The following is a 13,230-nucleotide window of genomic DNA, read 5'->3' on the forward strand; positions in this document are numbered from 1 at the left end:
CTAACTGCCAGGTGAGTGGACGCGGCGGCGCGGGACTGGGCGCCCGCCCGGGAACCGCACCCTCTCCTCGCCGGCTGCTGAGCGCTGCCCGGGGCGGGGGCTGCCCCAGCCCCAGCCTGCGGGACACTGGCTTCTTTCCCTCGTAGTAGTGGAGATGGATTCGGTCTCTCGGTCCGCGTAGACGCGGACCCCCGGCAGACTTTGCAAGCACCGCGTCCCTGTCCACCCTGGTTCTCCGGCCGTGCCAGCTCGGGGCTCTCGGGGCGCGCCGCTCCGGGGCCTGGCAGGCACCCCAGCCCCGGCGCTCCGGATACGACCACTGGCCACCAAGTGGCGCGCCCCTCCTGGCCCGGGCCGAGCCGCGCTCAGCTAGAGCGCGGTAGGGGTGCTGGCCGTGGCGGCTCAGAGGAGCCAGCTCCGAACGTCCCCGGCGGGGGGTCCCATGTCCACGTTCCCCTGCATCCTGCGTGTTGCGGGAGTGCGCGGTTTAGGAAGCAGGGGATGGCGGGCTCCGTGCCGCGTGCTCGGCACTTTCGTTCCTCCACCCCTAAGGGCTCCGACAAGGCGGCCAGAAGCCGCGAGGGCAGGCGGAACAGTCCGAGGCATTCGAGGGGACGTCGCGCGTGGGGCTTGGTGTGTCGCCCTCCGGGCTGGACGCTCCTCCAGGGGCGGGCAGCCAGGTCGCGTGCAGGGCGCTGGGAAGCTTCGAGGAAGCGTGGGGGCGGCGCGAGGGACGGGAGATAGCCAGCTGCTGCCAGTGGATCTGGATTTCCAAGAGAATTTGGCAGAAAATAGTAAATGAGGCTGGATTACAAATATGTTAAAGCTCGGTGAAACCAATTAACCTATTAACATCGACGTTTTCGATGGGGGATTTGGTAGTGCTGTGTGTGCAGGTAGCAAATCCCCAAGTCTCTTTTCCAGGACAGGGGCAAATAATGAATTTATCTAAAATGACTAAATTAAATCGAGTGAATGTGGAGTGTATTTGGGAGTTCGCTCCAAGAGTACTTTGAGAATGCTCACATGCACTCGCATTTCTGTGGGGAAGAAAGTCCACGTATGATATAGTATGCTATGCTATGCTCGGCATTAATTTTTTAAACAGAGGTATATGGGATTGAGAAACTTGACCTTGACAGCCAGAATTTTTGCTGTTTCCTAGAATCTTTTTTGTTTTGTTAGTAGCAAATTACCAGCCTGAATCTCTCTCTCTCTCTTTTCTTTCAGTGTTATACTCTTTTTCTTAACTGGTTCCAAAAGGCTTTAATTCCCTCAAAGGGGATGATGATGATGATGATGGGCGTGTGTGACATGACCATCCACAGCAGATCTGGGGCATGACATCTGGGACATGATGACTCTTTGGGGAAATGCCTGTTGGAGCCATTCTAACTGATAGGGCAAAATCTCATTTAGTAATTTCCCGAGTTGACTGATAATTTATATTACTTTTCCTGAAGAAATAAGTTGGCCGAATGCTTCTCTTAAACGCTGTTATATTTACCCGTCTGAATTCCATCCCCGAAAGAAATAGAGGATTGGGACTTGGAGTGTAGAGGGATAGACTGGAGAAGGAAGAGTAAAGCACACATAGGTTTTACTTCGTGGGAAGAATGACTGGACATTGGGAATTTCACTCAACTCCGTTTTTTGTTGTTGTTGTTGTTTTGTTTTGTTTGTTTGTTTGTTTTTTTGCGACCCTCAAAATAGATATAAGAACTCTTCAAGAAAGGCAAAGGGCTTTTTAGTGGTTCCTAAATATGAGTAACAGAGAAGCATAAATAATTTTCGTCTTAAGTAGTGGTGTGATATTTAATGTAATTCATTCAGGAAAGAGTCATGAACTACTGTATAAATATTGCAGAACCAACTGGTTCAAAACAGATCAGGTTTGCTGCATGGCTCCCATTCCGGGCTGCGCCGAGTGCTCCCACCGGAGGAAAAGCAATACGGGCTGCTCCGAGTTCCTGGTTGGGGCGAGGGTAACTGTAATTCTAACAGGAAAGCCTGGCAGATTTGGAACCCGATCCGGCTTGGTTACGCAGGACTTAATGGAGATGGTTCAGAGCCTTATAATCCATGAAAAATTGATTCCTAAGCATTTGAATAAAATCGTTCATGATTTTGCGGCCATGCTCGAGACTTTATTTTCTATGGGGGAAAAAGGGGCAATCTTAAGAAAGACGATAAACAGGAAAAAAAAAAAAAAGGCCGTTCACACACTCAATTACAGATAAGCGGATGGATGTCAGCCTTTGCCGCACTACAACCTAGGGCTCACTGGGTAAATTGGAAATGGAATTTCACCCATATGTGAAGACACTTTAAACACTGTTATCCTTCCTGTGGCTGCAAAGACAATAATGTAATGGAAACATTAGAACTTAACTCTCAAATTCCCCTTTTCGTCCTCCCTTCATTTCTTCCTTCCTTCCATGGAGAAAATTGAGAAAACCATACACCATTAATTGGGGTTAAACCGGATTAAAGCTGCCTTCAGCTTTTCCGTGGTCAGCTGACTGACGTCAAAAAGCCCGTGGGGTCAGGCGAGGCTTGTATCACCTGGTGACAGGAACTCGGAGCATCTGGGAACTGGTGCGAAGGGAGGATGTGTGGGTTTGAGGCTGAGACGCCGAAGTTCAACCTGCTGTGACAGGTGATCTAAACTGACTGAGTCCCAGTCTCCTCGTCTTCAAAGGCGGGATCTGTCTACCTCACAGGGTTCGTTAAGAGTCTGATTCTGCTTTTTGATGTTTGACCGCCGACAGCTTTTTAAGTCTCAGCCTTCCGTCTTCCGCTTCTGCCCCACGTCTAGGCAAACGGATAAGACAGTGTAGTTGTTTCATGCGGTGCTGGCAAGAGGTTCAGGCTGTGGAAGCCCAAGTCATGCTATACTGTCCCTTCCCCCCGTCTGCAGTGAAACCCCAAGCCAGTGTCCTTCCCTGCTCTCTCAAACCATCATGGACCTCTCTGGAGGAGGTTGTCTGCTCTCCCCAGAAAGCAGCCTTGAAAGCTTCATACCCTGTTGGTGTGTGTGTGCGTGTGTGTGTGTGTGTGTGTGTGTGTGCGCGCGTGCCTGCGTGTGTGGCATTTTCAGTCTTGACTCCAAGCCAGATTTTGAGTGGGTGACCCTCCTGTCTTTGTGGGATGTCCACAACAGGGTTTTGAGGAGGAGTACCTTAATCGAGTATTGTAAATCACTGAGCACCTGTGGTGCCTCCGTAAATGTTACCTCTTTCTTTTCTTTTTGAAAACAGTTTGCATACCTTCCAGATGCTGATCACCTAACTGTATGACTTAGATAGAACAAGTGTCATTCTGTCCTTTTGTCAAATGTAGAAATCGAAGCTCCTTTTGACTGAGTGGCGAATCCAAGATCTCACTTTTTGAGACTGCCCTAAACATCATACAACACTTAAAATACATCTTTTCTTTTAAGTCCTCTACCACACTTAAACACAGGGGTCGACATAATAATCATGATGATGATGATGGTGACTGTGAACTTTTCTCAAGCACTTGCCACATGCCATCACCGTTTCAGAGCCTTTCCAGATACGACTCACCCATTCGCGTGGTGTCCTACGAGCTGGGTGCAGACGAAGTGCAGAAAGATTGAATGACTGGCCCAAGGTCACACTGCTCGTAAGTGGTAGAGCTGGGATTGGAACCAGGTAGCTGGGTCAGTGGAGAGCTGTAGAGCCTGAAGGGGCTGGGATGAAAGCCCAGCTCTGGCCCTGTGATTTTTAGCTGTGTGACCTTAAGCAAGAGCTGTAACCTCTCTGCGTCTTACCCATAAAAGGGACACAAAGTCATTCCTGAGTCTGAGTTTGCTCTAAAACACTGAGTTCGTATGGCTGTGCTCAGCTGGAGTAAAAAGCCACAGGAACGACAAAGATACAGCGAATTCTCCTCATGCCACCTACCAAACAGGACCTTCCCCTCAGAGTGAGAATTCTGGGTCCTCGTTGAAGTTACTTTTTACTGTGATGACAAGCAAATGGACCCTAAATAAAAGAGTCATAAATATGTATAACGGGTTTGAAAAAACCCTGACTTTTTAAACCTTGAGGCTGCTCTTCTGGCCTTTCTGGTTCGTTCTGGGGGTTCCGGGAAGCCAGCGGGTATCAGAGCTGGCCAGTTTTCTTTTCCAGTGATGGCCTCCCCGCTATTGTGCCGTCCACCAAAGGGAAGGATTGCTTCAATTTGTATTATTTTGTTCGTGAAGCTTTTTTAATGAAATAGTTCTTTGCCTAGGACTCAAGCAGTCAGACACCTGTTTGTTTTTTCATTTCATGTTCCTTTGGACTCTTATCCTTTGGGATTATCATGAAAATGTGTCAATTTCTGCACTCGGAGAATAAAGGGGCTTGAGTAGCTGCTTTTTATGCGAGTTAATTTTACTCACTAAGCTGATTCTATAATCCTCTCTTCAGATTAAACGAGCTAACTTGAAACAATGGTTCTGTTTCAGATGAATCCATTTTTGATTGAGGATGCTAACAAATAATAACCAAAGAATTCCAGTTTTTTGCAGAGTCCATCTTCTCTACTGGACATGTGTGCATGCTTGTGCACGTGCACACACACACACTCACACACTTGCATCGTAAAATGTGCAAAATGTCTAATATCAGCTGAGATAGAGACGTCACTTCATTTTCTGGCTTTCTTATTAACTTTTCATGACCTTGGGAGAGTAACCGAACATCCTTGAACCTCGACATTTGTATCTCTAAAATGGGATACCGTTGACAGCCACGCCACCCTGAACAAGCCCGTCCCATCTGATCTCGGAAGCTAAGTAGGGTCTGGCCTGGTTAGTACTTGGATGGGAGACCATGTAGGAAGACCAGGTGCTGTAGGTGGGGAAAAAGTAAATAAATAAATAAAATGAGATATCACTGCTAGTCCATTTTCTTTACAGAAAAGATGCAGTTTATAAATGGGAACCTAGGCATTTTTTTTCCACTAAGTTTAATGAAGTATGGGAGAATTTTAAAGCATTTTGGGAAAAAAGTAAAATGCCGCACAAAGGCAGGGTGTACCAAGTGAAAGATGATGCGTTCCTTGTGTAAAACATGATGACGCCGTCTTACTCTAGGTCTGTGACTGTTTTCCTTCAACGGACAGACTCGGCTTTTCCTCCCTACGAGGATGAATTACGCTCCAACATAAGTTGAAAAGATTTTGATAAACGGTTGAATTAAGATTTTGATAAACGCGTCGTTCTTTTTATTTTCAAACGAACTAATAACTTACCAGAAAATTCTCAGTGACTTCAAGTTTTCCTTTGAAACGAATGAAAAAGCTGGTCGAAATCGTAACAATTTTCATAAAAGAAAGAAACCGTTGTTTCTTCTTGGTGTTATTAAAATGAGGGGACTTTCTTATTTTGTTTATCTGGCGCATTCTTAAGAAACATCAGTTTTCTCTGGCTGGCCACCTGTCTTTAGCTTCTTTGCTTAAGCGTCTCATGTGACACAGTGCCATGCAGAATGGTTTTGTGTACGTCTCATTTCACAAGCATTTCTCAGAAAAGCAGACCCATCTGAAGCTGCAGGGTATTAGAGTCAGAAAGAGCTCCGGGGTGGCATTTTTAGATCTCCTCACCGATTCAGTGGCAGCTGTGGCAGAGCTGCTTCACTCAGCGTCAGGGAGCACAGACTCTTGCCGCCCCTCCCCCGCCCCCAAAGGAAATGCAACAGCATGGAAAACTTTCGTGGATGGAATTTCTTTATGTGTACCCCTTCTCCTACACCCCCTCCCCCCACGCTGGTGCTCAACCCTGGCTGATGATCAGAATTATCTGGGCGCTTTAGCAAACAGGGGTACCTGCGTGTGAATTCAGAGGTGCAAAATCCTCGCGCGGTTACTACAACCTTGTTTGACTCCTCATCGGTAAGTGGGATCATTGGAAGGGTTAAAGAGAGGGCCGCTACTACAGCCCCTGGCACAGGGTGGCCCTCTGCACTTACACACTGCCATTTTTAGAAAAGTGGGTACAATTCTCTATTTTATGGCTAAGGAGACTTACCTGGGCTCATACAGCTTGGTGACAAAGGTGGAGATTTGGGCCTCAGGGTTGTGGCTTTGAGTGTAGTGTTTTACTGTCACTATACTGCACTTGCCTCAGACTGCTCCCTGTTTGTGACTTTCAGAGTGAGTGCCAGAGGGGACCAGAAGAGGAACCAGAACCAGCGGTTCTGGTTCTGGCAGTATGAAGTCTGTAGGGACGCTTCGGGCGCATGTGATGTTAAGGTTTTCTTTTTGAAAGAGAGAGAAAAGGCATAGGGCTTTGCAAAAAGAGTGAGGATTTGAGCAGTGAAATAAGCCTCCTTGAAAGAAAGGATCTTGAAACGAGAACCGCGTTTATTTTCTGCTCACAGGTCCTCAATGCCAGCACAGCCTTTAGAATTTCAATGCCGACCCTTACCTGCCGCTTTGAGTTAATTGAAAGGTACATTCGTCATTACTTTTGGGTTTCACAGGCAGCTTGAAAAGCATTTGTGGGGAAATAATCACAAGGCAGGAGAAGCGTCACCCCTCTGCAGCACGGAAACGCAGAGCCCCACGTCCGTCTTGAATGGATGGGGGGCCCTCCCGGTGGAAGGACCACCCCGTGAGGATGAGTGCCAGAGTCGCAGCATTCAGGTCAGAGTTCTGAAATATGTTATTTGGAGCAAAATCCCATCCTAATTTTCAAGCACAACAGAATGGTTAGAATAGAAAAAGTATTAAATATATCCTCAATGACCTTATGTAGGAACCATGAAAAGAAAACCAAACCTCTCGCCTAAGTAAAATTCACCCTTTTACGCATTCAGGTCTGTGAGTTTGTCATACAGCTGTGTAACTGTCACCACAATCAAGATATAGAACAGCTCATCGCCTCCATAAATTTCCTATTGCCCCCTTTATAATTAACCTTCTCCCCAGCCCCAGCTCCTGGCCATCACTGGTATCATTTCTCTCCTTATAGTTTTGCCTTTTACAGAACATCATATAGATAAAATCATGCAATATCTGTACTTCTTCCACTTAGCATAATGCTTTTGAGAATCGTCCATGTGGTCGCTTGTATCAATAGTTCTTTTCATTGCTGAGTAGTATTCCATTGTATGGATATATCACGATTTTGTCGATCCTTTCACCAATTAATGCCATTTGGGTTGTTTCCAGTTTTTGGTGATTAGGAATAAAGCCGCCATAACTGTTCACATACTGATCTTTAAGTAGACATACGTTTTCATTTCTCTGGAGTAAATATCTAGAAGTGACATTGCTGGGTCCGGTGGTAAGTACATGTTAAACTTTACAGGAAGCTGCCTAACTGTTTTCTGGAATGACTGTACCATTTGCATTCCCAATGGCAGTAAATGAGAGTTCCAGTTGCTTGCATCTTTGTCACTTCTTGGTATCGTTGATTAAGATTTTAGTTATTCCAATAGGTGTGTGGTGGTATCACATTGTGGTGTTAATTTGCATTTTTATAACAATTAACAACGTTGAACATTTTTTTTATGTGCTTTTTACCATCCATACCTCTTCTCTGATGAGGTATTTGTCCCAATGAATTGCGAGAATTCTTTCTATATTTTGGATATAAATTTCTTATTCGGTATGTGACTTGCAGATATTTTTCTCCCAATATGTGGTTTTTCTTTTCATTTTCACAGTGTCTTTTGAAGGACAGATTTTTAATTCCGATGGGGTCTAATTTATCACTTTTTTAATTTTCAGGTTTGTGCTTTTTTTGTGTCCTAAGAAATCTCTGCCTAAGCCAAGGTCACAAAATTTTCTTCTTATGTTTTCTTCTAGAATTGTATTGTTTTAGGTGTTACATTTAGGTCTCTGACCCATTTTGAGATAATCGTAGGTGGTACAATGTATGGGTGGTTTTTATTCATTTTTGGCAGGTGGATGTCTAGTTGTTTCAGAAACATTTGTTGGCAAGACTCTCCACTCGTCACATGGTTTTGAAAACCATGTGACCACACACAGGGGGACCTATTTCTAGACTTTCTGACCTATTCCATTGACTTCATATAACTATTCTTTTGCCGATTCCACACTATCCTGATTACTATAATTTCATAGTAAGTCTCGAAATCAGGTTGTGAGAGTCCTTTAGATTTGTTCTCTCTGCCTCCATCTCCCCAGATTTTTTGGCCGTTCTAGACCCTTTGGAAATTGCTTTTTAGTAAAGTATAAAAGGGAAGGTGGAGAAACGTGGTTCTCACGAGCATTCGTTGTCATTACAGGAATTCTAGGAATCAGGAGAGCATTTCACACCTAGATAGAAACTGGGATTCTTAACCCGGAATCTATGTGGATGTCCCGAGATACCACCGTTTGTATGTATACGTCCTCTGGGGAATGGCTCACGAGTTTCATAAGATCCTAGAAGAAGTCTTTCAGCAATAAAAAAAAACCACTGGGATGTAGGAAGATGAAGCTGGTTGACTACATGGGGGACTTCGGGGTATGGACCATGGCATGTACTCAGAGCCAGCCTGGGACCATGGTAAGGGTGCCAGATAAAACACAGGATACTCAGTTAAATTTGAATTCCAGACAAATGATGCATTTTGTTTTCTGTATGTCCCAGATATTACTCCTTGTTTTTCCGAAATTCAAATTTAACCGCGAGTTCAGTATTCCTAATCTGCTAAGTCTGGCAACCTTACCTCAAAGGACTAACGAATCCCTCTTTTGTTCTGAAGGTTCATCGGTGGCACTTTAAATTCTTGCCAAATAATTACATAAGGCAATTTTTATTAACTTAAAAAAATATTAATTTAGCTCATAGTTTTACATCTTCATGGCCCTTCTAAGGGCACCTGTCAGACTGCGCTAGGGCATCGGAAAACTGAAAGATGGTGAAAAAGACCCACTGGCAAACTTGTCTTACCCTCTCTTCACCACGTCTGCTAATCTCGGGCCTCCACAGTAATTATTGTTTACATTTTGGTGAGTGCTTTACGTTTTCCTCTCTGTACATGTAAACACATACGAAGCACATGTACATGCTCATATGTCAGTATAAAAATTAAATAATTCTGCGAATACTGTTCTGCAACTTTTCCCTTAATCTATTTTGAGTATCTTACCATGTCTTAAAGCAGAAAGCAAACCCGGTCTTTTTGATGGCTGAATAGTATTCCATTGTGTGACTATTTCTGTATTTAGTCTTACCGAAGCACATTGTTTCTATTTTTCCATTATCAATAACGTTGCGATGACCACTAATATATATATCTACGATGACATATATGTGTGTGTGTATGTGTATATGTTTGTTGCTAGTTCCATAAATTAAACATTGCAATAAATTTTGCCAAATTGCCATTCAAAAAGGCCGAACATTTTTGCATATTTACTGACAGCATCAGAGAATGCTATTCACCTACATTTTTGTCGATACTGGTATTTCAGATTTTAATTTATTTTTATGTGTTAAGTGATAGCTAAAACATATCTCACTGGTTCTCTGTGCATTTTTGAAATCATGAAGGAGGGACAATGTTTCTTTTGAATTGTCTGTTCTTCTGACTAATTTTCTTTTGCGTTGCTCATTTTTAAAGATTGATTTGCAGTAGCCCTTTGTTCATGAAGGAAATTAGCCCTTTGTCCTTGTGTTTTTCTCCATCTACTTTTTCCTTTTGACTCTGTTTTTACTCATTGGTTTGCTCTTTAAAAGCTCATAATTTTTAATACTTATTTAGATAAACTCATCATGGAGTAATTGATAAATTTTAATTAAATCTCTAATGCTTGATACCAATATCATACTGTACAATATTTTGAGAATTACCCGATTTGAGCCAGGAGTTTGCTTTTGAAGAATTCTCTTTCGGCCAAGATTTATATTGATAGCTGATTCCGTTTTCTCTTTAGAAAATGTACAGTAGAGCCCCAGTTTATGCCTATTTTAAGAAGGGTTGGCATAGATTTTCTAAATCATATTTAAATGCTTGTAATTTATTTTGACTTTTTCTGACGCTGGAACGCTGCGACCATTTTATTAAGATTATTCATTTATTTTTGTAAAAGAAATACTCAGCACATTTTTTCTGTAATCATTGGCATGGGTTCCTTAGAATTTTGTTAAAAATCACCCAGTTAATTCCAATGGCATTATTGGATAATAGAGTCTTTCTTAAAAGTTCTGTTGGTTAATGGCCTGATTTCAAAAAGTGTTTTCCATCCAAGGTTGGGCAGAAAAAAGCTCATCTTAATATTCAGCAAAATGCAAGTTTCCCTTATGCTTTAATCTCCGTATTGTATTTTTAGCTCTTTTCCCCTTGAGAACAACCTCGTTTCTCCTGACCAGAGATTTTTTGTGGTCCTCTTCTTCATTTTCACTCTTTAAATTTGACTTTTTTTTGGTTATGCAGAGGGGAATTCTTTTATATCTGTAGAAAAGCCTCATAATGAGAGAAATAATAAGACAGAGAAATAGAACTAATATTAACATTTCTGTGAGGCCTAAAATAAACTCAGCTGGAGAGAAGTAATATAATATTATTAGTTTTTTCTTTTACAAAGGGCGGATAGGACGAGGAGGGGTTGGCAGGTGTGGGACCGGGTGGGTGATGGGGTTTTGGGGGCTACACTGCCTGAAAGGGTAGTCGCTCTCCTTTTTCTTTCCTAAGGAAATTGTGATTGTCATGTTCAGCCTTCATAGTGTTAAAAATGATGTTCGAAATAATGCTGACGCCTTGTTAAAAATTCCAGGTGGATTTTACTTCCTTGCTTCCCTCGCATCCAATGGACAGTGTAGATGTTTTATATGCTTAGAAGAGGCTTTTTTCAAGCAGACCTGGGAGACTCCACTTAGGGGATGGTAAGCAGAGGCTCACACTGAGCCCTTGACCTGAGCATTCAACTTTTTTATGGGCTTCTCTGGGCCACAACCTATACAGAGTTGCCAGAACTGCCAGCTTCCTGAATGTATGTGCGCACGTGTGTGTGGTCTGTGCATTAGGGGCTGAACTGAGCCTACAAAACATCCGCTCTCACTTCTTTGTCGACTACACTGCCCAAATCCATGTCCCCGAGACGTTAACCAGGTTCAGGTTGTAGGAACCAAGCAGCCTGGTGGTGGTTGCTAAGCAACAAGAGATCTCCAGGCCTGCAGCCTGCTTTGGCTCATCACCCGGTGCAGGGGGTCCCACCCCCAAGCCCACTCGAATTCTCATTTATACTGGGCTCATTAAAAACTGGCAATATAAGTGCTCTACATAAACCCACACGAGCTAGTTCCTTAACAAACAGGTTGGCTCAGATGGTATTGCAGCCCGTAGTGCTGACTGAAGTGTCTCCATTTCTCCACGCGATGTGTTGGATGCCAGGGCCTGGGAGAAGGGGATCGCACAGGGTATCTGAAGGTCAACCAGCCAGATGCGGACGACCTTTCTCGACCTCTGTGCTGCCACTTATTGTCTGAGTGGCTTTGCATAATTTACAGAAGATGAAAATGAAGAACAGAAGGATTAAGTAAGTTAACCAAAGTCACACAGTAAGTGGGGGATGCTGAACTATAAACCCAAACAATCTCTCTCTTCTCCACCATGCTGTAGTTTTTCTGTTTTGCTTTGGTGCTGGTTAGTCTGTCTAAACTAGCTGTGGTGACCCATTTGGTTTCATGTATTATGTATACATAGATATGTGTGTGTGTGTGTGTGTGTGTGTGTACCAGGGGACTTGCAGGATCACCACTACCCAGCTCCCGGTCACCTTGTGGGAGTTAGCAGAGGGGAAAGCCTTTCAGACCGAACAGGCAGGCTTGAGTTCTTCGTAGATCTTCCCCCGAGAGTCCCGCTATAACACAAGTCTTCAAGACGCTCCATGTTCTGAGCCCAGGACAAATTGATACTAGGAATTAGTCCAAAAGTAAATTGGTTCAACAAATGGTGTTGGGAAAATAGAATATCCACATGCAAAAAAAAAAAATAAAAATAAAAATAAAAAAATCAAGCTGGACCTTTACCTTACAACATACAGAAAAATTAACTCAAAATGAATCCAAGACATAAGTGTAAGAGCTAATACTAAAATTCTTAGATGAAACCATAGCGGGGAAACTTCACGATTTTGGTTTTGGCTATAGTTTTGGATGTGACACCGAAAGCATAAGCAAAAACAGAAAAAAAAGAAAAGTTGGACTTCATCAAAATGAAAAACTTTTATGTTTCAAAGGATGCTATCAACAAAGTAAAAAGACAGCCCGTGGAATGGGAGAAATAGTTGCAAATTATATACCTGACAAGAGATCGATATCTAGAATGTATAAAGAATTCCTAAAACTCGTTGACACAAAAATGAACAACTCCACTCAAAAATGGGCACAGAACTTAAACAGACATTTCTCTAAAGAAGATACATAAATGGACAAAAGCACATGAAAAGATGCCCCCATCACTAGTCATTAGGGAAATGCAAACTGCAGTGAGATGCCACCTTACATCCATTAAGATGAATATTGTTAAAAAAATAAAAAAGTGCAACAAAATAGTGTTTGTGAGGATGTGGAGAAATTAGAATCTTTGTGCATCGCTGGTGGGGCCGTAAAGTGGTATATTTGCTGTGGAAAATGATATGGTGATTCTCCAAATATTAAACTTAGAGTTATCATATGATCCAGCCATTCCACTTCTGAGTATATGCCCGAAAGAAGTGAAAGCAAGAACTCGAGCAGATACTGGCACACCCAGGTCCATAGCAGCATGGTCCACAGTAGCCAACAGGTAGAAACAGCTGAGGTGCCCATTGGTGGATAAATGAATAAGCAAAACATGTTGTATACATATGATGGCATATTATTTCATCTTAAAAAGGAAGAAAATTCTGATGCGTGTTACACCATAGGACCCCGAAGTGTAATGCCTTACCATTAAGACTGTCCTAACCCCAAATGAGGGACATTTATCAGGCTCCCCATCTTTGGCAGGCTCTGAATTACAGTTTTGTCTCCCTAACTCAGTGAAGCTGCCATCATCCCTTCTCAATTTCTTAGCATTTTAGCAATCTCCTCTGGAAAATTCAGATACCCCATGGAGGGAAAACCTTCCTCAAGGGCCGGGCTTCCTTCTCATTTTAGATCTGTCCCTGTAATTTTTCACAGTCTTGCTGGTCATCCCTTCCCCTCCCTCCCTCAATGACTCAAGAGTACTTTACATAGCGTTTGCCCAGTTTTCAGTTGTTCTCAGCAGGCTCCTTGGT

The 13,230-nt window shown here is 43.2% G+C and overlaps 1 pseudogene; it reads left to right on the top strand.

The window, feature by feature from the left end:
- The first annotated feature begins 4,753 nt into the window (after window positions 1-4,753).
- On the top strand, window positions 4,754-4,871 carry LOC112475430 (annotated as a pseudogene).
- Window positions 4,872-13,230: the final 8,359 nt, after the last annotated feature.

Source organism: Pteropus alecto, unplaced genomic scaffold, assembly GCF_000325575.1.
Source record: "Pteropus alecto unplaced genomic scaffold, ASM32557v1 scaffold110, whole genome shotgun sequence".
In the NCBI taxonomy this organism is placed as follows: domain Eukaryota; kingdom Metazoa; phylum Chordata; class Mammalia; order Chiroptera; family Pteropodidae; genus Pteropus; species Pteropus alecto.